The 26,045-nt window shown below is 47.5% G+C and overlaps 1 protein-coding gene across 3 annotated transcripts in view; it reads left to right on the forward strand.

The window, feature by feature from the left end:
* The window catches only part of TENM4 (teneurin transmembrane protein 4), a 744,874-nt gene that overhangs the window by 218,403 nt on the left and 500,426 nt on the right, over positions 1-26,045 (forward strand). For 2 of the 3 annotated variants that reach the window (XM_059930706.1, XM_059930707.1), the window contains exon 3: positions 15,464-15,565. The exons of the other annotated variant lie outside the window; for it this stretch is intronic. The gene's annotated coding sequence lies outside the window, so the exon portion shown is untranslated. The remainder of the gene's footprint in view (positions 1-15,463; positions 15,566-26,045) is intronic. 3 annotated transcript variants of the gene reach the window in all.

The following is a 26,045-nucleotide window of genomic DNA, read 5'->3' on the forward strand; positions in this document are numbered from 1 at the left end:
AAGAAGTGGTCCAGTCTCTCGTGGTAGAGAGAGAGAAATAAACAAAGTCAACTGCAGGTGAAGGGAACCCAGAGGAGTGATGTGTGACCCAGGTGGCATCCTCAGCAGAGGCTTCTGGAGGAGCTGACATGGGATCAGAATTTTTTTTTTTTTAATAAGTGCTATTTTTTTTTAAATTTTTATTTATTTATTTATTTATTTTTGGCTGTGTTGGGTCTTCGTTTCTGTGCGAGGGCTTTCTCTAGTTGCGGCAAGCGGGGGCCACTCTTCATCGCGGTGCGCGGGCCTCTCACTATCGTGGCCTCTCTTGTTGCGGAGCACAAGCTCCAGACGCGCAGGCTCAGTAGTTGTGACTCACGGGCCCAGTTGCTCCGCGGCATGTGGGATCTTCCCAGACCAGGGCTCGGACCCGTGTCCCCTGCATTGGCAGGCAGATTCTCAACCACTGCGCCACCAGAGAAGCCCAGGATCAGAATTTTTAAGGTGAGGGTGGGGAAAGGGGAGACAATCTAGGGAGAGCAGCTGCACACTTACAAAGGCTTGACACTGCCTTACACCTTTGGGGAACTGCAAGTGCCCGGTGAGGTTAGAGAGAACAGTGGTGGCTGGATCATGAAGCGCCTTGTTCTGTGAGTCTGGAATTTCCTCGTGGATGGTTTTCAGAAAAGGAGCAGCATGGACAGAGGGCTCTCAGCTGCCCCCTCTCCGTGCCTCGCTTGAGCCTCCTGGCCGGTTTTTGTCCAGGCTCCGACCTCCAAACAAATCACTGATTAGGCTCCTTTTCTGGCTGGCTGAGGTTCTGCCTGAAGGACACTTGTGGTCTCCTAGACGCTGCTTATCCATAAGAGTTCTGAACCACACTCAGAGAAATTCCTTTTCATTCTCTCTGTTCCGGACACAACGTGTCTTGAATTTAGTGTCTGGGCCCGTGGCTGTTGAGCATGTGGAGAGCACATTGTTCAGGGATGTGCTCAGTCATTCCTGCCTCGCTACATCTGCCCATCACTCCAGAGTGTTTAGTAGGAGCAGATAATACACAGGCCAGCTGCCACCTCCTGCTTTTCTAATCATCTATCAAAGAAATGGAAAACCCACTCACTGTCATTGCTGAATGCAGATGGGGTCCGCAAGCACATCTTCAATTTAGGAACAAGTAAGAGGAAGGGCTTAGGGAGTGGACCACCCCCTGCATTCCCCCACCCACCCCGCTACAGTCCAGCCCCACCTGGCCCTCTCTCCTAACCTCCCCCCAGCCTCTGAGCCACCCGAAGTGGTCGAGTCACCAGCCTCTCTTCAGAGTCCCTTACACATTCCTGCTTATGCAGGAAGCAGGAAGAACTGGGTTGGACACTTTGGCTATATGACTTGGGGCGAGTAACTTCACCCCTCTGAGTGTGGGTTTCCACACTTAAAGCTCAGGGCTAATGCCCCCTGCCTGCCAGTTTCAGAGCTGGGTGAATCACAAGTGTTAGCATATGTGAATAAACTTTGTAATTGTCACAACTGCCCTAGGAGAGGTCTCATTATCCTTATTTTACAGATAAGGAGATGGGAAGCTCAGAGATGTTAAATAACTTGCCCCAGGTCGCACAACTAGAAAGTGGATTGTGGCTGGTATACAGTAGGTGCTAAATAAGTACACTTAACTAACTGGCTCCAAAGCATTATGAGAAAAAAAAAGGTTACTAATTTAAGTATAATGGCATTTTATTTTTTGTTCTAATCTGTATTTCTTTGGTTACTAGCGTAACTGAACATTTTTTCCATGTGTGTATTCGCTTAATATACTTAATGTGTAACTCGCCCATGTCTGCTCCCAATTTATTTATTGGTGTCCTTAAATTTGTTCCCACATCAATTTGCACCAGATCTTTGTTGAATGGACATTAACACTCTTCTATGCTACAGTTATTTTTCCTGCTTGATGTCTTTTTCACTTTATTTTCCTTCCTTTTCGTTGTGTAGAATTGTAAAGTAAAATTAGTTTCCGCTTATGTTAACTTGTATAATCAGCGTGCTAAAACCCCAGGCAAGGTTTGGAAGCAGGTTTTCCCAGGCAGCAGGTACCTTTTCCCCACCCCAGTGGGTCCAGTGGGTTGAAAGGAACATCAAAGGCAGACTAAGCCCAAGACCCTTTGATAAGCAGCCAGAAGACCAATCTTTTGTACCATAAACATATGATTGGCTTATGTGTATGTTTTATAGTAAACACTTGATTTTGATCTAAGTCAAAAGGCCCAGCGACATGTTTGTAAAGTTTAACCCGGTAGTGCCCATCCCTGCCACGTGCTGCCTGACCACATTATGGGTTTCGGCGGCCCCAAGGGCTCCTGCGGTGTCATGGTCTCGGAAAACTTGACCCCTGGGCTAGTTGTTGGTGATGTCAGCAAAAGTGCTTTAGATTGGGTTTGACAGACTGTAAAGTGCTTTGCCACCCGTTTTTCAATCGATCCCCACAACAGCCCTCTAGCAGTAGTGTAGGTAACAATGTTATTTCCATTATCTGCTGAGGGAACTGGGGCTCAGGGAGGTTGTCCACGTCCTCATGCTAGTCACTGGCAGAGACTGGTCTCCTCTCCTTAGGTGTCAGGGCTCCTATTGTGTCTGCCTTGCCAAGTTAGCTCCTGGGGATGGTCCCAACCGTCCAGTAATGGAGCTGGGGCAGTGTTCCAGGCCAGAAATCCAGCTCTAGAAAGAGAATGGCCCCACCCCTGCTTAGAAGCTCTTAGATTGTAAACTCCTGGAGAAGATCTGGCATAATAATACACTGCCTGTCCCTTCCAGCCACAAGGAGATGGTACTCCAGAGAGTGTGGGGGACGTCCTGAAAGAAGGGACAGCAGTTAATGATAATCAGGGTGTCCTGAAACGGTCTGCAGGGCATGGCTTCAACACAAGGCTTCCCTTGTGAAATAGGATCTGGTCATTCCCCTGGAAGTTCATCGTCACGTGAAGAGACAGAGACATACCCAAACATCAAGAGGCTTATATTCTGGCAGGGGAGACAAACAATAAATAAGTTAAATATAGATAGAGCATGTCAGATGCTGAAGAGTACTATGGGAAGAAATAGGGAAGGGGCTGGGAGTGTCGGAGGGTGTCGCAGTTCTAAGCAGGGTGATCAGGAACGCACAGAAATGTACAAAGTAGCACAGAGAAGAAGGCCAGTAATTCTGTTCGGGATCAGAGAAGACTCCAAAGAGGATGCTTTTTTTTGTGTGCTAGGTCCTGTCTTCTAAGTGAGGGTTTCCAGGTAGCCAAAGGGGAGGGATGCATTTTTGGCAGAGGAAAACAGCAGCTGCATAGGCATAAAGATATGAAGGTATGCGTGTGTTTGGGAAATTGCAAGCAGGTCTGATACGGCAAGAGAAAAAGGAAAGGAAGATGCAGGACTTGATGCTGGAGAGGTCGGTTGTGGCCACATTGTGAGGACTTTGTGGTGTACAGTGTGCCTCCGTAGATGCTGTGGTGACTCCAGGACACATCTACCACAGCTGCCTTCCTGAGCTAGTGACCGGTGGCCCCAGCTGGGCTAGAGCCACGGCCTTTATAACAAAGAAAGAGTTAAAAACAAGGCACATTTCCTCCCAATGGCCCATAACCCGAGTCTTATTAGACAAATTCCAGTAGTGGGGCATCCTACAAAATACTTTTCCAGTATTCCCCCAAAGTGTCAAGGTCATCAAAAACAAGGAAAATCCGAGAAACCGTCATAGCCGAGAGAAGCCTAAGAACCTGTGATGACTGAATGGCATGTGGTTGTTCTGCATGGGATCCTGAAACAAAAACGACATTAGGGAAACACTAAGGAAATTCAAAGAAACTATAGACTTCAGTTAATAATAACATATCAATATTGGTTCATTAATTGTGACGAAAGAACCATACTGTAAGATGTTAATCAAGGGGAAAATAGAAGCAGGGTATATGGGAACTCTCTGTACTATGTTTGCAATTTTTCTGTAATCTAAAACTCTTCTAAAATATGTTTCATTAAAAAAAATAATAGACGTGATAACATGGAAAAAATTAAAGGGGGAAAACCTTTGTAACCCCCCAATTTACTTGGGGTTCCTCATCTCTGGAAGGACTGGTTCTTTTCCAATTCAGTTTCTCCCCCCACAAATGTTTTCAGCTTCATGAACGTAGAAACAAGCACGTGTGTCAGCGTGGGTGGGGATGCTGAGGTCAAGACCACATCTTTGCTGAAGTCCCAGCACTGGGTTTTTTCTCTGGGACCAATAGAGGTTTCCAGGGAGGTGAGGCATGTGGCAGTTCATTAACAGCCCTGCTCTTCCACACCTGGTGGTCCTTTCAGTTCCTGTGCGGGACATTGGTCTGGGACAATTGGATCAGTGAGTGAAAGGCCACCTGTGACAAAGGGCCTGAACAGAAGCAGAAAGCAAATGCATCAGGGTTCAGAGCCCCTGTTCAGACTGTAAGAAGCTGACCTCTGCTAGGAAACTTGCCTGCCACCAAGGGGCTAGCTCACAAGGAGAGCTTGCAAAGCCATTCTCCCTCAATTTCTGGTGCACTCTTTTCCCCATTGTCTCCTTCTCTGTCCCAGCCTGTGTCTGTCTGTGTATGTATACTTTTTCACATCTAAATTCTTCTTTAGTAACCAAGAATGCTCTCTCAGCCGTCCCAAAAATGTTCTCCTATTTTATTCCTGTCCCCATCCTCTCTCAATAAAGCATGGCTTCTCCCACCTGTCTGAGTTTGGAAGGACCAATAATAACCCTTAACAGTTGTAGGTGTCAACAGAGACAAGATCCAGCCACATCACATTAAGTCTCAAACATCTCACTGAATCTGCTAAGAGATGTCTTTCTGGATCTGTCTCTGTTTCATTAAACTCCTGGTTTCCCTACAGAGACTCAGCACACCCTGACCTGCCAAAGGATTCTGAAGCTTCACAACCAAGCTCTTTGGCATCCCTTGCATCAGTAATTGGCCTTTCCCACATTAGTTTACTGACTGACACAAGAAGTCCCATTCAAGCTAGCTAAATTCATGGGGGGAAAAAAAAAAAAAGCAGAGACCTGACTTTGTCCTCCTTCCAGGGATGCCTTTCCAACCTTCCAGTGCCTGACAGGTGCCTCACCGATCACTTATTCCCTCCTGGGCTTGACTGCAGTGGTCAGCTTTGCAGTGGCTGCCTATCCCAGCCCAAGCACTGGGAGGCTTCATGCTTTCATTGTCCTCGAGGCTCCAGAGTGGCACTTCCACCTGCAGATTCTTTCTCAGCACCTCTATCCATCAGAGTCTAGGCAGGGAAATGGAAACCACCATAGGTCTTTCAACAGAGGGAATTTAATGTAGGGAATTGGCCACACAGTTAATGAAATGGCTAAGAAGCTAAATGGTACAAGTTGAATCATCCCAGAGATCAACAACAACGGGGAACCACTACCACCCCTAGACCTGGAGGTACAATGAGAGCAGGTGATGTTTCTAGAGCCCCAAAACTGGGACAATCCAGCAGGAGATAGAACCATTTTATAGGGTCAGGACCTGAAGCTACAGATGTTATGTGGCCACTGCCAAGGATGCTGTCTAAAACAAGCAAGAGAGGGAGAGATACCCTCGCTTCTCTCTTCTTCGTACCTCCAATCTGCTGCCAGGGTCCTCCCTTCATAAGCCCACCTGTCCAGAAGCCAGGGAGCAAAGGATTCTGAGCATTGCAGTTCCCCATGAGATAGAGCGGAGGAGCAAGTGTGGGGAAGGGGCCTGAGAGCAAACAAACGATGGGCACAGCATCCATTCAGTCCCCTCACCCTCCCCACCCTCTTTGTTCAAGGCTGAGTTGGCCCTCACCCCTCCCAGAAAACTGCTTTTTTTTTTCTAATTTCTCTCATCAAGACAGCTGGCAGCTTGATACAGGCATCGTATTCTTGTTTGTTCTCCTGGATTGAACAGATGAGGAAAAAAAACCCAGGATCCTCCTTTACTTTGGGGCAGGGCAGTGAGCTCTATAATCTCTGCAGTCATCAAATCTTGCTCATGTGGATAATTGCTGTCCCTAGTCCTTTGGAGGAGAGCAGTTTCTCTCTTCTTTTGTGGGATCGTCAAGGTAGAATGATTCCGCTTATTCTTACAACGGTTGCAGCCCCAGAGGCTCAAGGACAGCTTGAACAATTATCTTCTATTCTACAAGAGCAAACTCATAAGCCAGACCCCGCTATGCAGCTACATTCTGCCCGGGAGGGCCCGTGTGCACTGGTTATTCCAGAGGGCTGGCGAGTTGCTTCAGGGGACCTCAGCTCTTGTCCAGGATGGCGAATACTTTCCAGGCCGCCTTCCCTCTGACTGCCTCTCTCCTCTGCTAGCTTGGAGCCCTTGCTGCTGACGTAGGAGGTCACACAGAGGGGAATGTGGACTGGAAGCGTCCAAGGGCAGAGCAGAAGAAACAAAGGCCCCTAAGTTTGTGCAGCCAAGAAAATAACATGAAAAGAGATGAGGGATTTGGGCTGGACTTGTTTTGTTTTGGAGCATTTCAAGGGGCCAGGCACGCAGTTGTGTTTGGATTGGGAAGAAAGGCATAACTGTGCAGAAGAAAATCCTTTTCAGATTTTATTCTGGCTGTTACTGGATTAAAGAAAACAGCAAGAGGATTAATCTGTGTGAATATATGAAAGCTGTTGCACCCAGACAGGAGGGAACCCTGTCTTCCTGGGACCTGTTTGGACAGCGTTTGGAAGCAGTGGGCTTGCTTGTCCATCCATCACCATTCTGGTCAGTTCAGCACTGCTTGGAGCTACCTACATTTCTTTTCTTTTCTTAACATTAATGATAATGATGATGATTAAATATTAATAACAGTGCTGCTTAGGACTCTTGATTCAAAGTGACAGAAACTTCAGAATTAACTTACTCAAAACAGAGGGGCTTTTACTACTGCCTCATCGAATCCAAGGAGTTGAACCTTGCAGCCAGAGAAAATGCAGCGATGCAGTGGAATTGGGTTCACAGTTTTAATTCTGTTAAGATTTGTTCTGTTTCTTTTTGCTGCTCTGGTCACTTCTCTTATACTTGTGAGCTTCTTTCTCTCCCTGCAAACCAGCTCTCCCTATTTTTTCCGTGTTAGTTTGCAGGGCTGCCATAACAAAGCACCACAACTGAGAGGCTTAAACAACAGAAATTCCTAGTCTCACCGTTCTGGAGGCTAGAAGTCCAAGATCGAGGTGTCAGAAGGACCGTGTTCCCTTTGAAGGGAAGGGTCTCTCCTCCTCTCTCATGGCTTCTGGTAGTTCCTTGGCTTGTGGCAGCATAACTCTGATCTTCTCTGTGTCCAAATTTTCCCCTTTTTATAAGGACACAAGCCATATTGGATGAGGGCTCACCCCAGTAAACTCATTTTAACTTGATTACCCCTGCAAAGAACATGTCTCCAAATAAGGTCCCATTCTCAGGCATGGGGGCTTAGGATGCCAACGTAACCTTTTTTGGAGGACACAATTCAACCCGTAACACTCACATGGCCACTAATAGCTAGCAAATTTTCATATCTTACAATCATCACTACTAGAGACTACATTCTTCTTCACTTCCTGTTTTCAGAAATCCCAGGGAAGAATTCTAACTGGTCCAGCTTTGACCAGGTTCTGCTCTCCCCCAGAACTGTGATTAATCTGGCTTTACTAAGGCACCCAGCCTTGAACCAATCAATGACGGCCAGGGAGGCAGGGTCCTTCAAGAATATGACAATTCCATCTAAAAAAAACAGCACAAGTGAACTTATTTGCGAAACAGAAACAGACTCACAGACATAGAAAACAAACTTATGGTTACCAAAGGGGAAGTGGAGGGAGGGATAAATTGGGAGTTTGGGATTAACAGATGCACACTACCTTATATAAAATAGATAAACAAGGATTTACTGTATATCACAGGGAACTATATTCAATATCTTATAATAAACTGTAATGGAAAAGAATCAGAAAAAAAAGAATTTATATAACCGAATCACTTTACTGTACACCTGAAACTAACACAATATTGTAAAGCAACTATTCAATTAAAAAAAAAAGAGTACGACAATTCTCATAGAACCCATGAATCTGTCAGATCAGCTAGTTAATGCTGGGTACACATCACCCCCAAATCATAGTGGCTTATAACAACAAAGGGTTTCATTCTCTCTCATGCTCCACGTCCACCATGGGCAGGAGGAGGGGTGGTGTTGAGGGAGGAGGGGTGGTGTTGGGGGAGGGCTTTCTGATTGTAGTGCCCCAGGGACCCAGGCTGACAAATCATCCCAACTGTGCCAGTCTTTGTGCCAGAGGGAAAGAGCTCTGGAGGGTCCTGCCTTGGCAACGAAATCTTCTACCTGCAAGTGGTACACCTGTGCTCACGCCCACTGGCCTCAATTAGCGAACGGCCCTATTGAGATGTGCCACCCACCTGTGCCTGGAAGGCAGCGAGCCAGAAGTGGTTGCCAAACAGCACTGATGACACAACCCACACGATGGGAGCCCTGGGAAAAGTGGTTCCCAGAAGCAGGGAGGAGCGTCCCCAGAATAAGATGGGGCGCTGCACAGTCACGTCGTAGGGGAGCACTCCAGGGCCTCCCCGCCCAAGGAAGGGGCAACGGGGAAGTCAGTGAGGGTTGCAAACACCTGGCTTTGGCTGCAGCATGGCGGGTCTGAGGTGAGAGTGGCAGGGACCGGGCTGGAGAGATGGCCCGGCTGGATGGGAAGAGAAGTGCCTGTTTTAGGGAGGGCTTTGGATTTTGTCCCAGAGACAATGGAGCACAAACAAGGGTTTCGAGCTAGGAACAGCAGGGTCAGACTTGCATCTTAGGAACAGCAGTGGGCGTAGGATAATTTGAAGGAAGGGATTGAAGAGCACTAGAGCTGCACAGAGGTCAGGGCAGGATTTAGTGGTAGAAACAAGTAGATTTGGTGACGCTCTGGCATGGGAGTGCAGTTAGTTGTGACCTGTACCACAGAGATGGCTCTGTGGAAATGCCGGCCTCTGCACTGGCTCCTGAAGGAGGAGCAGGGGGACGAAAAAGGAGGGAGAGGCTTTGCAGGCTGACGGTGAAGCTGAGCAGAGGCCTGGGGGCCTGGGAGCACTCAGGTGGCTGAGGACAAGAGTATGCATTTGTCGTGCACATTCAAATCGCAGAATTTTTGATGGTGTGCTTGAAGGGCTTAAAGGTGAACATTGGTGCAGTAAAAGCAAGATTCAGAAAACTGAGAAAACTTTCCACTGATTCCACAAACATCAGCAGGTTGCTTTGTAGCACCTGAGAGCTGTTTACTCCCCCCCCCCCCCCCCCCCACCGTGCTTGCTTCTGTGCCACCTCTTATAGGCAGAGTTCTTGTGCATCCCCGTAAGCAGGTGATCTTTCTCTGGTGAGAGCCCAGTCTCTTTCGTCTTACCCTCAGGCAGCTGAACGCTGATGCCCCCACCTGCTCCACCCAGTCTTCTCCCTGACAAAGGTCCCTGCAATAGCATGGATCCGCCTCAAGCCTTTGCAAGATAAATCCGCATGTGGTGCGGCTTTGGGCAGCTCACATGTGAAGGGTTCATGAGCCATCGTCTGCCGTGGCTAACATGAAGAGCTGCTGGGGAGGACACAGGGGGAGAACCGCACAGGAGAATACTGAGTGGAAAGCTGGATACAGCCTATGGGCCAGAAAATGGCAAATGAGCTCCACCCACCTTCCCTGCATGAGAGACCCATCCTCACCGGCCCCCAAGTCTGAGGCTGGCTCACTGGACCCATGGGGGTCCTGTAAAAAAAACTCTTTCAGGTCTTCGTGAATGAGGATACGCAGTGAAAAATTCACAGGATGATTACATAAAACCATCTGCTGCCTTTATTTCCCCCTGCGTGCATTAAAAGTGCACAGCTGCTCGACATGAAACATTCCATTATGCTGCTGTGTGGCTCACCAGCTGGGCTTGGACGCTGGGGGCCGAGAGGAGGCGATGTAGGAGGGGAAGCGGGTGGTGAGCACGTCCAGGGATTTCTGCCTGGATCGGAGTGTCTCGAGCAGGACAGTCCAGATTTCTCCGCCCTGTGGATGTGCTCTCTGAAGGAGGTGTCCTTCTGTGTATGTAGTAGATTCTGTCGGTGAGTTTGTCTTTGGGGGTGTGTATGTGTGTTTTTCTTTTTAATCTGAAAATTGGTCTTGGGGTTCACAAGCGGCAGCTGGAACAACCATAATTAAAATGAAATAACCTGCTTCCTTCAGTCCTCAGGGAGAAAAGCTTAAAAAAAAAAATCAATTTTCTAAGTGGACTCAGGAACGTGGCGAATCTTCTCTTCTCTCCCTGTTTACTTGAAACAAGTCTCATGGCTTTGCTTTTCTTTGGAGTCAGAGGAAGAGAAGGGAATTAACCTTTGCTGAGCATGTATCCCCATCCCAGGCACTACACAGGGCTGTCCCAACTGTACAAGCCAGGGTTTGAATCTAGTTTTAATGCTTCATCTCCTTCCCGTCTGCCATGCACCATTCTGGTATCCTGTTAGACCCCAGGTCTCTCAACCTCATCCGATTCTGTCCAGAGACCCGGGAGGTTTGGCATTATTAAGATGTTATTGAATATGTTGGCACATATAACTGGCTTGGGTTAGGAACCAAAGGTCTTAGCAGAGTAACAAGGTGAAGCATTCCATGCTAATGATTCCATGCTAAGGAGATGGTTTTTCAGAGGATTGGATCTGCTCTTGAAGGTGTTGCTTAGAAGTCACTCTGCAAACCAGGCTGGGAAAATAAAATCCCAGAAGAACTGCAGACTGTGTGGTTTGTTTGGATCAAGTTCCGTTGTTTAACGGAACTAAGGTAGAACGGGACATCTGTGTGCCGGGAATTGAAGCCACAGTGGTCAGCGTCTTCAAGGAGGTCCCAGTCTGGTGAAGGAGAAGGATATGTTGACAAATAATTCTAAGACACTGGTAATAAGCGCTAGGTCAAGGGTATGAACAACCTGCTATAGCTGCAGCATTTTTTCTCCAAAAATCCATTTCTTCAGTTGGTAACTTTGTGAGGAGGAGAGCAACCTCACTGGGAGAGTGAAGCCAGAATGTTGAACATAAAAAGACAAGAAGAAATGATTACACATTCTTATGTATGTACCAAGGGCCTGGCACTTAGTCTCTCTAATCCCTTATTATCATTCCCATTTAATAATGAGGAAATTTAAGGAGCTAAATGGTTTGCCCAAAACCACATAGCTGGTAACCCGGTGGGGTGTGATTAAGACCCACCCTATTTGCTTCCAAAGTCTCTACTCTTGCCACTATGCCAGGCTTCCTCGAAGAAAGCCTGCACCCTCGATTGTCAGGTGTATGGTACAGCCATCACCATGTCCCGTACTTAGAATGAGGAAATCTTTTTTTTTTTTCCCTTGAAAAAAAACAAGTTTTAGCAGCAGGCATCTTGATGGGAGTGATTCATAATCATCCTCTCCAGGCTGCAGGTGGAGTACATCGAGTCCTCTGGACAGTCCTCCCAAACAGTGGAGTCAGCCCATAGACGCTGGGTTCTTCACTGACATTCTCCATGGCCCAGCAGAGTCTTGGGTATTCAAATATGTTCCCCTGGTCTCCTGGGTCCACTGCTCCTGTGAAGCTTAGCTGAGAAGGGAAAGGCAGAAGCAAGCATTCCTTATAAGAGAGGAGGGTGGTCTCCCGCTACCTTTGAAATTCTCTGCAAGAGACTGTAGTCCATGTTGTTTCGGACCCAAGTCAAGGTACTGTCTTTTTTGCTTGATTTGGGGTCACTTTGGGGAAAGCTAGCAGGAGCAAAGGCACTTGGCACTTAATTTCATCTGAGCCTCTCAAAAGGCAGCCCAGGAAATATCCTGCTTCCCCCCATCCTAGGGCGGGAGGGAGGTACGCTGGGAGCGGTAGGTGTACTGGGGGGTACGTGTCTGTGCAGGGTCACAGCATGCTTTAAGGCTCACCTGGAAAGGGAAAAAACAGGATCCAGATCTCGTCTCCACCACTTCCTAGCTGGGGGATTAGGGGCAAGCTGCTGAAATTCCCCAAAGCCTCATTTTCTCGTCTGGAAGGAATAGGCTTGCTTCCTACGGCTGTTTAGAAGGTTAACTGAGATCAAATCTGTACCAGCACCGAACCCTCTGCCCAGTGCCTGGCACACAATTAGCTCCCTCCCCTTCCAGTTCAAACTGTGCAAGCTTGCCATATCCATCTTCCTACAGCACATCTCCAGTTACATCACATCTCTGCTCAAAAGCCTTCGGTGGCTCTCTGTCACTCATTGAATAATGGCTACTTTCTCTGCCTTGGCTTTCAGGGCCCTGCTCATTGGGGTCCACGTACCCTGTCAGGTGTGATATCCTCTGCTTCCCTCCACACAGCCCGCACTCATTCTTTGTCACGCTTTCTCCTCCTGTGACTTCCTTCCTCACACGAGTGCCCTGCCCTGTCCCCATGCCACCCCACCTGACACGATCTCTGGTGCAAGGCTGGTCCTAAATGGTATGCTGTCCATTCATTGCTCCCTGATTTGTCAGCCAAGGTGGCCTCTCCATTCCTCCCTCCTCTCACTGTTTATTCTGTATCCACTTACAAAACTGCCAAGTATTTTTCCATTACTTGTGGCCATGTTGTCGTATTTTCCTTGTCATCCTGTGAGTTTCCCGAGGGCATGGTTTGCTTCTCAGTCATTGGTGTGTCCTGAATCACACCTAACACTCAGCATAGGGATGAATGAGTGAGTGAGCAAGTAAAGGAATGAATACACCCTCATTTCGACCTAACTGGATTTCCCTTCATAAAGTGCTAGGGCATAAGTATAATACTTCTAAAACCTTTGGCCAACCCATGGGTATTTTGGTTTCATTAACAGTTTTGGTTTCATTAATAGTCATGTGGTGCTTATTGGAGGTACAGCCGGCTATTTATATCCATGGGTTCCACATCTGTGGATTCAACCAACCACGGATCAAAAATACTCAGGGGAAAAATTTCTAGAAAGTTCCAAAAACCAAACTTGAATTTGCCCCACTGGCAACGACTTACATAGCAGCTACATTGTATTTACAACTATTTCCATATCATTTACATTGTATCAGGTATCATAAGTAATCTAGAGACGATTTAATGTATATTGGGAGGGTGTGTGTAGGTTTTATACAAATACTGCACCATTTTATATAAAGGACTTGAGCATCCATGGATGTTGGTGTCCATAAGGGGGTCCTGGAACCAATCCTCCTGCATGTGCCACGTGATGACTGTACCTTGAAAAAGAGGGAATTCAGGGATACACCTTGAAAATAAAAGTAAATAGAAGAAAAGGAGTTGAGGCTTTCCCTGGAAGTGTGGCAAAGATGAAGGTGGAAGAGGAGTAAAACTGCAGTTCTGCAGCTTCTTAAAGGGGCGGGGGGTGGCTTGGATCAAATGAGACACAGATGACGGCCCAAAGCACAAGCTTTGGCCTGAAGCTATGGAGGCAGAGTGGAATTGTGTGACCTGGACAAAGGAGAGGGGTTTGAGAAGGACCCTGAGTGCTTCATCCAAGTCACAGGATAGGACTAGGACCCCAGCAGGACCCTTGGGGGCTAAGCCAACAGCTTTGAGTCCTAAAATTCTCAAGGCTCTGGGCATATGGGGAGAGGCCCTTACACAAGAGAAAGGGCCTCTTACCATGTCCATTGTTACAGTAAAACAATTTCCTGCCCCTCTCTGAAATTTTGGAGAGTAAACTGATAATGAACAAGGTGTAGTAAATAGAAATTAAGGACACAATAACTATTACTGCTCATTTGAGATACATAAAATGATAGTCATCTCCTATGTAGCGTACTGCCAATTTTTTATTTTGGTGAATATAGCATGATTTATCAGGACTTTTCTAGGTTTACCTCTAAACTTTGTCTTGTTGATTCTATTTCGGCCCATCAGGTCTTCTACCTGGGGGCGGTTCGGGAGCCTGATCCCTGAGGGAAGGGCTACTCTGCACTTGGGCAGAGGCTGGCAAATGTTCCGACCTAATATAGTCACTCTGTGTTTAGAATAAGGAGAATTTACAATAAAGAAACAGGAAATGCAGATGGAGCTAGCAAAATTTCACACCTAGGAGAATTTTGTCTTTAATGACGATTACCAGTAATTCCTCACCTTATAACAGACAATAATGTCTTCTTAGCTAGGCTCCTAGGTATATTTGGCAAATAGGTATTCAGGGAATTTCTCAAACAATGACTTTTTTTTTTTTTTAAATTTCTGAGATATACATTTTAAAGTAATAACTAGGATTATGACTTATAACATTATACCAGAACATATAAGATTTTTAGAAATTTCATGTAATGTCTGAAACATTTATATTAACATATTTCCATACAAATAACCCAATGAAAGTTTAGTATTAGTTGTTTTGTTTGTTTGTTTTTTATACTGCATGTTCTTATTAGTCATCAGTTTTATACACATCAGTGTATACATGTCAATCCCAATCGCCCAATTCAGCACACCATCAAACAATGACTTTTTACCTCAGATGCCTAAATGTGTCTCCTTCATGCATTGTCGTTTAGCCTAGAGTGTCTTTTATATAAAAAGCTCCTCCTCTTGCAATAACCTGAGTATGTCTGCGATCAAACCCCAGCTCCTCCTCTTGCAATGACCTAAGGCATATGGCTTACAACCTTTCAGCCTCTCCATACTGTTCTTTTGAGTGAGATAGGATTTCTTTCATTCATTTCACAAACCTTTATTGTGTACAGATATCTGCTTGGGCACTGGAGGTGCAGAGATGAATCAACATCGTCACAGAATTCTAGGGGCAGAAAGGACCTCACACGTAGCCTAGTTCAGAGTTTTTCTCTTCCAGACAGAGGCTCAAGGAGGGGAAGTGATTTACTAGAGGTTTGCAGAGTGATAAGCAAGTGGGCCAGGGCCAGGCTCTTGTGTGTAAGGAATTCCGCCTACGTGACTCCCAATACTCCCATACGGTATATCACAGGGAAGATAGGCCCATCCTATAGGGCAGAACACTAAGGTTCAAAAGGCGCAGTGATGTATTTATTTGTCCAGTGAATCAATGGCAGAACTGTTGCAGTGGCCAGTGCCTTGGCCACGTGTTCTACCCGCTCCCCACCCCCATCACAGCGTACAGTCAGTCCTTCACGAAACGCTCTACTTTGCTCCAAGCTGCCTTTGCCTGGGTTGTAAAGAGGGCCGATCTGCAGTCCCTGCCCTTGAGGGGTTTGGCCAGCTTGAGGAAACATGTCAACAATGGCCGTCAGACAAGACCAGATGAGACGGGAGAAGAAAGGAAGTTTGCAGAGCGTGCGTTTGTGTGGGATTCCCAGGGTGTCTGGGACCCCACTTGCTTCTCTTCATGGCTGTGGGACCAGTAACAAGCCCCCTCTCCCTACTGGTGTGCATTTGCCCTGACTGCCAGGGACAGATCTGTGAGATCGGGTCAAGGACACCTTGCCACCTCGCTCACTTGGGTCTGTGTTCTCTGCTTTAACAGAAAGGATCCCGTCCCATCCTCCAGGATCCGATGGCCCTGGAGAGAGGGCTGCAGGGCCCACGGACACTGCTGACTCTTCAGAACGTGCTGACATGGGGCCAGGTCAGTCCCCTTGTCTGCTCTGATTTTCTGCATCATCAACTGCAAACCTACGGTCTTGATGAGAAATGCCATCTTGGAATCTGAAAAGAGGCATACTTTCTGTTTGAAGGCTTTTGCCGCTAAGCCACATGGGGAGTGGAGGAGGTCAGGCCAGGGTGGAGGCGGCTTTCTCTGGGAACAGATGCAGTAGCAGGACGGGTGGCTGCTGGAAGCCAAGCCAGCAGCCAGCATGGTGGGCGGACGGAACAGGCAAGGGCCAGGCGTCCAGCGAGGAGGTGATGGGGGAGCTGGCAGCCAGGAAGCACCGTGCAGGTCCGGGACCACAGAGGCCGCCGTGGCCATGAGAGTCATTCTGGGGCCCAGGTCACCAAGGGCAGGGTCCAGAGTTTGGTGGTTACACTTCAAGCTGAGCTGGAGCGGAATCAGAGGCATAGCTGGGAATGAGGTAGGAGGAGGTGAGTGGACAGCTGCCCAGAGGACAGGCGGTCCAGGGACCAGGTCCAGCCGTCCAGAATGGCTCTCCAGAGGCTTTCCTTACACTGCTGTGCAATGACAAAAACAGAACACACTTGGGGGGTGGGGGGGGGGAAGTAGAAGGATGTTTCAAGCTAGAGAAGAAACATGGCAGAGAGAATGTTCTCTCTGTTCTGTCTGCCATGTTTCTTCTCTAGCATGAAAGGGACAATCATACACAGAGTCTGGGTCATGAGGAAGGCTACAGAAGCAGAGGAGGGAGCCAGAACCCAGGGAGTGAGCCCTGTGTTGAAAACCTACTAAGAACCAAGCACTTTTTGTCTTCGGGGCAATCTTGTAGGGTAGACGTCTGAGTCTTTTCTAGGCTCAGTTAATGCTGCAGTAATAAATGAACTCCAGAATCTCAGTGGCTTAACACAGTGGTTTATTTCTTGCTCATGCTACCTGCCTAAGCCAGGTAGGTGGAGGGCTCTTGCTCTACCTAGTGACTCAGAGGCCAGCCTGATGAAGGCTCTGCCATACTTTAGGTGTAGCCCCGGGAACAAGTGGCCACCTTGGTCTCCGCGGCAGGGGAAGAGGTAGTCAGAAGGTTAAGCGCTGGCTCTGAAATGCTTTGGCCCAGAAGTGACACGCAGCCTGTGGGCCAAAACTAGTCACGTGGTCCTGCCTGATTTCTAGGGCTCTGGGAAATGTGGATATTTGATGGGCAGTAACTGCATCTGCCATAGTAGATATTATGATTTCCATTTTACAGGTAAGATAACTGAGACTCAGAGAATGTTTTTCTTTTACATTTCGTTTAGTTGTTTTAATCTGGTGTACCTACCAAATAACTCACATTCAGACCTAATAATATTAACACATTCTAAAGAGATTATCAGTAATTTATTTTTTTGACTCAGAGACATTAATTATCTTGTCTGAGGTCTCCCAGCTAAAAAGCACCAGAACCTAGATCATACATAACCTCTGATTCAGTCATTTATTTAGCAATTCAGCAAAGACATATTGAATATTGACAAAAAGGCCCAGCACCATGCTAGACTCTCGGGATATAACAGGGAACAGAAACAAAAACGAAGGAAGCTTCTGCTCTCAGCCTGATGAATGTTTATAACTACAAACTGGGATAAATTCTCGGCAGTGGAGACATAATGGTTCTCTGAGGACACCTAGTAAGATTTTTGCCTTTCTTAGAGAGGGACAGGTAAACTAGGGTCACATTTATTGACGCATTGTGCCAAGTACTTGACTGGTGCATCTCATCAAACTGCCGCAACCCCAAGAGGTAGTTCTTACAATTCCATTTTTAAGATAAGAAAACTGAGGTTCACTCAGCAAGGGAAGAGGATCGGGCTGAAGGTAAACTCTTCAGCCCCATCCATGCTCACTTGTAAGGCGGACGTGACTGTTAAAATTAAAAATTGAATCTCTTCCTCCACTGCATCTAAACCCAAGAAATGTGGTCTCCTCGTCCTCCTCTAAATCCCCCCATCCAGGGCCTTTCTCTCGTTGGTTCCCCCAACATCCCACGGTGTTACATGTGAATGTAGCTCTCAGCTCTGACAGAGGCGCCTCTTGGAGCCTGGAGACGGGGTCACTCATCCCCACCCAGAGAGCTGGGCCCAGAGCGAGACTTCTTGAACTCACCTGCATTGAGAGAGAGAAGAAATTGCAGAAACATAGGTAGGAGGATCTGAGCCTGGCAGGATGGGGTTGAATTTGAGCCTTGGTACTGGTGGGTCCTTCTGTCTGGAATGGTCCCCCTTTTCTCTCTGGCCTCATCTCCCCACTTCCCTCCCCTCGCACTTTGGGCTACATTTACACTGACCTCATTGCTTTTCTCCCCTCCTCAGCACATGTGACCACCTCCTCTGTCCCCACACTGGTCCAAGCCACCATCTCAGACCTGGATTCTTACAGTGGCCTCCCCAGGGGGACCTGCTGCCACCCTTCCCGCCCAGGATCTGACACAGAAGCGTCCGTTAAGACATCAGTCAGATCAGATCACTCTTCTACTCAAAGCCCGCTAATGGCTCCCCAGCTCATGTAGAGGAAAAGCCTCAGGCCTCACGCTGACCCCCCAGGACTCGCCTGAGCCGGCCCCGTTTCCCTGCCAACCCCATTCCTCACTCATGCCAGTGGCCTCTTTGCCCTTCCTTGAACCATAAACACACTCCCACCTCAGAGCATGAGTCATAGAAGCCTTTTTCCAGTCTTGGAGAGAGCTCTTCATGCAGAGGGAACAGCAGTGACTAGATCTCCAGGTCACCATCCAAGGGAGCAAAGCACAGATGCGGCTGAATCAGCAAACCAGTGTGTTTGCTGCTCAAGGAACAGCGGGAGGCCACCAGCGTGAGCAAACGTGGCTACAGAGGAGGTGAGAATGGAAGGCGGTCCTCACCCTCTGGGTCTCTCTGTGCCCCTCTTCTGTTTCAGTGTTTCTAGGTAGCATTTATCTCCACCTGACACGTATATTACTCTGTAAATTTAATTGTCTGTTTTCTATTCTTCCCCCATTGGAATGGAAGCTCCATGAAGGCAGGAAGTTACTTTGTGTTGTTCCCGGCAGGGTTCCTACACCTGGAACATAGCAAGCGCTCTGCCTGCCCATCAGGGCCACGCCCCTGCAGCACATCACACAGGCACTGTCCCCCCATCCCCATGGGCCCGGGCAACCACAGATCCTCATCTGTAAGCCCCCGGTGCCTGGCACACAGGTAGGGTCCAGTTACTGTTTGTTGGCCTGAGCTGAGTGGACCAGAGCGCTTTGGGAATTGCAGCCGAGGGGCCCTGTCCTTCTCCTCTGCAGGTTCCCTCACCCTCAGTCAGGAGGCAGGAGCCCTCATTCCCAACTGAGTCCCCTCCTGCTCAACACCTGCCTCGGAAATCAGGAAGATGAGGCAAATGGGACACTAATGAAATTCAGAGAGAAAACTAAATTGGGAGGTGTTGCAAACACCGTGGAGGAGGGAGATGTGGTTTAAAAGGCTCACTCTCTCTCCAGGGTGGGAGGGGGAGTGGGGGCATAGAGAGAGCGCTGAGCTGGAGGGAACATCGCACAGGCCCGCCGCTGACACCTCCGTGTGGGGTGGCCCGTACATCACTTCAGCTCAGGGGCCTCACTGTTCTGACTTTAAATGAGGGGCCTTTTCTTTGCTTGACTCATTCGTTCATTCATGCCTTCCCACCACCTTGCCAAAAAAGATGTGAGTGGGCTACCAAATTTTAATTGATTAATTAATTAAGACCAAGAGCGTTTCACGCAAAATTAAGGTAGAAAATAAGGGAGGAAAATTAGAGAAAGGAAGAAGAAAAGATGATCAGATTCTTGGGAAGGGGGGTTGCAAACCACTCTCCACAGGATGGCACAGGTTCTTGTGACAAGCGCGTGGGGCTGTGAATGTGAAAGATCTTTAGGGATAGGAGAGCTCTGGTCCCGTTGCAGTAAGGACGACCAGTGTCTCCGAGTACTTCCTAATCCATTGTCTGTTTCTTCAGCTGTAGGCATTGGCTGGCTGCTGTGTGCCAGGGACCCCTCATAGCTCACTTTTTTCTCTCTATCTCACTGAGTGCTCACAATACCCTGCAAGGTGGTCTTTCCCGGCTTGTTTTAGAGATGCAGTGATTGAGGCTCAGAGACACTGAGGTGCCTATCTCTTCAGCAAATGGTGCTGGGACAGCTGGAGATCCACATAGAAAAACATGAAGTTAGACCGCTTCCTCACACCATATACAAATATTAGCTCAACATGAATCATCCACCCAGCACCCTGGTGGGTGCCACTAGGGTGATCATTGCCATGGAAGAGTGTTGGGAGGTCGCGCCCTCCTGTTGGAAGGCTTAGGATGCCAGGCAGAGGAGCTGGCATGTTCTGTTATTCTTGTTTAAGAAATGAGAAGCCACTGAGAGTTTCTGCACAAGCATTGATGACTTGATGGTATAGAATTTACATGTGCAGAGGACTGTGGTCATCAACGGGCAGATAAAAGTCAGCCACTACTCATTCAAATTCACTAGCAAATAAAGTCATGTCAGTGATCTAGAAGAGAAGGGGACATGAGGAAAAGGAGGAGGAAAGAAACTAACAGCTAATCAAGCACTCACTGTGTGCTAGACCTTCACCATGTTATCTAATCATCACAGCAGTTAGGTGGTATTTTCTCCATTTTACAGATGAATAAACTGAGGCATCCATTCCCTCTCCCCCTTGCCCAGGATACCTTACTAGTAAAGGTAGTGCAGAACTGGTAAGTGCAGATTCAAACCCAAGTCAGTCTACTTCTAAAGCCCACGATTGCTTTTCCCACAACTCCACCTGGGCTTGGCACTGTTTCTTTGACCTAGCATGTTTACTGCTACATCCTGCTCTTTTTTAAATGCGTTTCTATCTTATCTTTCAAGTACACTTTTTAGCTCTTGGAATGTCGAACAGGAACACCAGTTATGCTTTTTTGTTCCACCCTTTTGGAGTCTACCATGGCAGCTCCCCTGCACACAGCAGACCGTCAGTAATCCCACTTCTGTATTGCTTACTTTTCATAGAAGACTTGGCCATTATTGAGATGTTAACTATTACCTAGCGTTATTAGTGACTCAGAGACGACTGAGTGGTCAGGCCCTGCTAGAACCATCCATCCTGGTTGGTGATGGGAACCTGGGAGGTCAGAGGGCTTGGGATAGATTCATTATTTTGCTCAGGGTCCAGTTGGAGAAATAATCCTAATTGGAACATCCTAGTTCTTGTATAAATACTGAGTAAGGCAAATAAGGCTTCTGAGGCTAAGAATGTGTTGTCACAGATGGTGCCAATTATGGCAGTGAAGCAAGGATAAAAGAACATTGACTGAACTCTTACTGTGGGTTAGTATCTGTGCCGGGCACATTGCATATTTTATTCTCATTATGAAAACCTATGTGTTCTGGGCTCTGTGAGATAGGGATACCCCCATTTTCCGGCAATCAAACAGAGACACAGAGAAGAATCTTGCTCAGGGACACATACGTCCTAGTACCTGGTGGAAATGGGGTATGAAGCCAGGTCTGTCTGACTCGCCCTTGGGGGTCACCACGCAGTTCTCCAGCTGGAGAGGAGATGCTGAGTCTTGTCCCGGCGAGGCGCCGCCATGCTTCCACGTGTGAGGTTCAGTGGTCCAAGCAGTGCTGCCATGGCCATCCATATCCTTGTGCTGGTTTCAGGCTCTTTCTGCCCAGACCATCTGTTTATCCTCCAAGATTCCTTTTCCCTCCCTGAGTTTGCACCTTCATCTTCACTCCAAGCACATGGCATGCCCACCACCCTACCATGCTACCGTCCTCTTTCAGTACCCTGTATCTGCTTCATCAATGTCTGGGCTCAGTGAACGCATAGATGGTCTTAGGAGGAGGAGGGAGGATCCGGTGACCTAAGGCGAAATCTAAAAGGTGATACAGATGGAGCTTGAAACTCAGGAGTTCCCTATTTTCTCAAAAGAGGAATCCCTGTGAGGGAACCATTTTTGGACAGCGTCCGCCAATGTTTTGGGAAGTGAAAACCAGGCAGCCGTAGAAGGCCGAGGGTGGAGTTCTGCCCGTCCCCGAGGCCTGCAGGGGTCGGGGTTCAGGTAGGGATGCAGCCACTGCTGCGGATGTCCCTGCCCTTCTGCACCCCCTTTAATGTAATCCCTATTTACCTGTCCCCCATCACTCAGGCTGCACAGCCCTGGGTGTACAGATTGATTGCAGACCCATTTATAAACCTGCTTTATTTCCAGATGGGAAAGTCAGTGTCATTCCCCTAGGTGGGTTCAATGACCAAATGCTCATAAAGGTAGGGCTTTCTCCCTGTTGCTAATGGCATCTTCAGCGGCACGTCTCCGTGGCCAGTTTAGCCAAAGCAGCCAAGGTCATGGCCTGAAGGCCCTCTTCCGAGGCCGTAAACCTCTGTCACTATATTGCCTTGACTTACCTGCTGTGAAATGGGTGTGCTTAGGTATCTTCCACCCCCCCCACTTCTTTGTGAAAGCTCCCCAGGTGGGCAAGAACAGCCGATCAGCATCTCTTAGCACAGAATCCTTTGCCTCTTTGGATTCTAACCCTGGTGGAGAAGCCGAGTGTGCAGAAAACGCTCCAGGAGTGAGAACAGACATTTGTTGGGTACCTATTATATGTCAACCACTGCACTAGGCATTTCACAGTCCATTTAACCCTCACAACTACCTGTGAGGTAAGCATTGTTATTTCTGATTCACTGATGGGGCCATGGAGCCTCAGAACGGGTCAATGACTTGAAGTCACACAGCTGGGAAGTGGGGGAGGCTGGAAGTGAATCAAGGGCATCTGCGGCCAAGCCCGACTTCTGCCCCCTGGGTTGAAATTAATAAGAACAACGGCAGCAAGAGCCACCGTCGGCGGCGTGCTCATGACACACACCTGACTTGTATTAGCTCACTGAATCACAGCAACAACCCAGGGATATCAGGTACTCTTACCGTCCTGATTTTACCCATGAGGAAACCAAGGCACGGAGAAGTGCTTTCAGAATGAAACATTTCCTGAAAGTGGGTGATCAGGAGGTAAGCCCTAGCAATCTGTCACCGTTGGCTGCTCTGTCATAAATACGTCTTGTCTGAAATGAGCAGAGGCCTTGCTCATAGGATGTACTTAATAATATTTGGTTACTGATAATGAACTCCACGATGTTCTTGCTACCCACTGGAGTTGGAATTCTGGTTGCTGGTAACAGCCTGGGCTAGCCACTGAGCTGCCCCTTGCCGTGGGAGACTTCTGATAGGTCAGGGGATCCTAGAGGTGGAATTCCAGATGTTAGGAGCCAAGCATGGTAGCAGGATATATAGTGGAAGAGAGCAGGCTCTACAGTCAGGCTGATGGAGTCCAAGCTGGCTTACCAGCTCTGGACTCGGAGCAAGTTACTTGATCTCTGCTTCAGTTTCCTAATACATGAAATGGTTATAATAAGAGCCCCTATCTCAATGGGCTGTTGTACGGATTTAAAATCTCATAAGATGCTTATAATCAGGGGTAACTCAAAAAACAGATGCCCAGTAGCTGAAGTGTTGTATCACAGAACATCAGTTGACAGAGTTGGACTTATGAGGTGATCTAGTTCCATGCTTTCATTTGCAGATGAGGACACTGGTGCCCAGAGACAGGCAGTGATTGGCCCAAGACACACAGCATTTTCGTTTTCTGATTCCAACGCTAGGGTTCATTCTGATACTACACACAGACCATATATAGAACAGCCTCAAGAAGCCCATATGTCAGTGTCATTTATAGACGTTTTAGTTGGTTATCTTTCAACCTGTTTTTTATCTTTTTTGAGAGTCTCTTCTTTGTTTATGCTTTGACTACCCTTATATATTTCTTTAAATATTATACACATTTATTTTCTGAATCTAATCATTTTAGCACCTGTAGTACTCATAGGTCTGATTCTTTTGTTCATTATTTCTGCTGTCTCTTGCTCATGGTGGCTCATTTCCTCCCATGTTCTGTGAATTTTCAAATCATGGGTTCATGGCTGTTAAAACTTTGTGGGGCTTCTTTGAGGCCTGAGTTGAAAATTCATCGGTCCGGAAAGGATTTGCATTTTCTTCTGCCAGGTGCCTGGTGGAACCATCGACTTGGGGTCACTTTAAATTCAGTGCTCAGCTTGGACTTAGGGTTCTTTTCTGGCCACAAGGTAATATGCAGTCAAGCACCAGAGCCACGTGAGGACCACTTTGTGATTGGGAATTTTCAGAGGAGACTTTAAAAATTTTTCCTTTCCCTTCACCCAGCCCCAGGGCCAAGTTTCCTCACTGTCTCCTTTAGTGGGGTGGAATTTAGTTTTTTTCTGATTCACCTGTTCATTAAGGCATAAATGTCTCCTTTTGAAATCCTAACCTAAGTGAGGTCTCAGTCTGACTTCTACCTTTTGAAGGACTTTGACTTTGCTACTTTCCTTGACCCTTTAAAACTAAAATCCCCAGACCACTAAGGACTGGCAGATACCCCCCAGGACCCCCAGGACTGTCCCCTGCTCAGTGCTTGGGAACCTCTAGGGATTTGTGATATCTCGTGGTCATCTGACCTCTGAGTATTTCCTTCTCTTTCTTGACAGGTCAGCTCTCTATATTTTTTTAATATTTATTTGTTTATTTATTATTTTCTTATTTATTTTTGGCTGCACTGGGTCTTAGTTGCAGCATGCGGGATCTTTTAGTTGTGGCATGTGGACTACTTAGTTGCAGCATGCGGGATCTAGTTCCCCCACCAGTGATCGAACCCAGGCCCTCTGCATTGGGAGCGTGGAGTCTTACCCACTGGACCACCAGGGAAGCCCCTCTCTCTATATATTTTTTAATTGTTTGTTTATATGTTTGTTTAATCTGGTATTTTCCATGTCCTGCATTAGGGGAATTCCTTAGAGTGAATAAGCAGCCATACTGATGGAAACAGAATTTGAAAGTGGTCACCACTGTCTTTCTTTGGTGTGAACAAGGAGCTTCATCAGCTAGGATTTCCCTGGTTATTATGGGTTGGCAGTTTATTGTATTTTTGCTCCAGAGTCCATGAAGTACGCCAAGAGAGCCAAGGGGAAGTTTCCAGACAACAGGCCAAGTCCATCTCTCAGGGTTATCATCATCATCACTCTTCTGAGGTCTCACCCTGAGGTTGCTCATCTCAACCCCACAGGGGCCTCGACCAAGAACATTACCTATAGATGTTGTCAAATGAAAACTCTGATTTTGTGATAGGGGCCCAGAGGTTACCTTGAAGCAGGCCTGCATGTCACTGCTATGATCCAGCCGTCCCCAGCGTGATCCTTGCTAAAGCTTTAGCCACGTGCAGCAGAGGCAGCCTGGGCAATCTTACGTTCATTCACCCGTTGGTTCATTCACTCCACAAACATTTACTGAGTACCTGCTCCATGCTGTGCCCATGTTAGGCCTTGAGATGCAGAGATGGATAAGCCATAGTCCTTCCTCGTGTGTACAAGGACATTTACATGGACAAGGACCGTTGTCTGATCTTTGCTTTGGCAGAATGAAACTGGAGGTGGAAGGGAGCCAACCCAGCCTCGGGTAAGGACGTCTAGGCAGGCTTCTCATAGGAAGTGACAAATGAATGTAAAGTATGAGGAACAGAGAGCAAATCTAGAAACAAAAAGACCATGACTTGCCAGTCCCTCCAAAGAAAACATGAACACTGCACTTGAGAAGAGATGGCACATCTTATTTTCCCTTCCTGGTTTGGGTTTATGGGGTAGACATTGCTGTCGTCCACTCCGGGGCCAGCACTTTGACCCCACTATAATTTACACATCCTCAGCAGGGGCACTGCCATCCCCAAAGGGCGAGATTGGTCCTTGGGGGTTAGGGGTGAAAAGAAATCTCAGTTATTACAATGGCTCGTGGTCCTCCAAAGAGCCCAGTACATAACAGATATATAGTATATGCGCGGTATTAACATTTCAAAGGAAGTAGGGGAGTTTGGGGAAAAAAAAGTCTATAAAGCCTTCTTAGCAGCAGGGTTTTGGGAGTGCAGGGTGGTGGTGGGAAGGATTATAGTGAACAAAAGACAGAACCGCTGGTGTAACTGGATGAGCAGACGCGTTGGAGCCAGATATACCTGTTGAAAGCCACCTCTCTCACAACTGGTATAATCTTGGACAAATGAATAGCTCTCTCTGTGCCTCAGTTTCCTTATCTGCTAAATGGGATACGAACACCTACCCTCACAAGGTTGTCCTAAGGATTCAATGAAATCATACATGTAAATCTCCTGGCACTTAGTAGGTACTCAATAAATGTTATTAGGCATGAGTTCCCTGCCCCACCCAGCCTAACATATACGTGTTCAAGAGAGGGCCCAGAGCTGAAGAGACTTGTTGCAGAAGTTGTTTTAATTGCAGACCACGAACAGCCTGTAGAGGAGAATTCCCCTCTGGGGCCACGTGAATGTGCAATGTCCCAGGAGCTCTTGGAATTATCCAAGAGAGGGATCGGGTGATCCATGTGA

This window comes from Balaenoptera ricei, chromosome 8 (assembly GCF_028023285.1).
Source record: "Balaenoptera ricei isolate mBalRic1 chromosome 8, mBalRic1.hap2, whole genome shotgun sequence".
Lineage (NCBI taxonomy): Eukaryota > Metazoa > Chordata > Mammalia > Artiodactyla > Balaenopteridae > Balaenoptera > Balaenoptera ricei.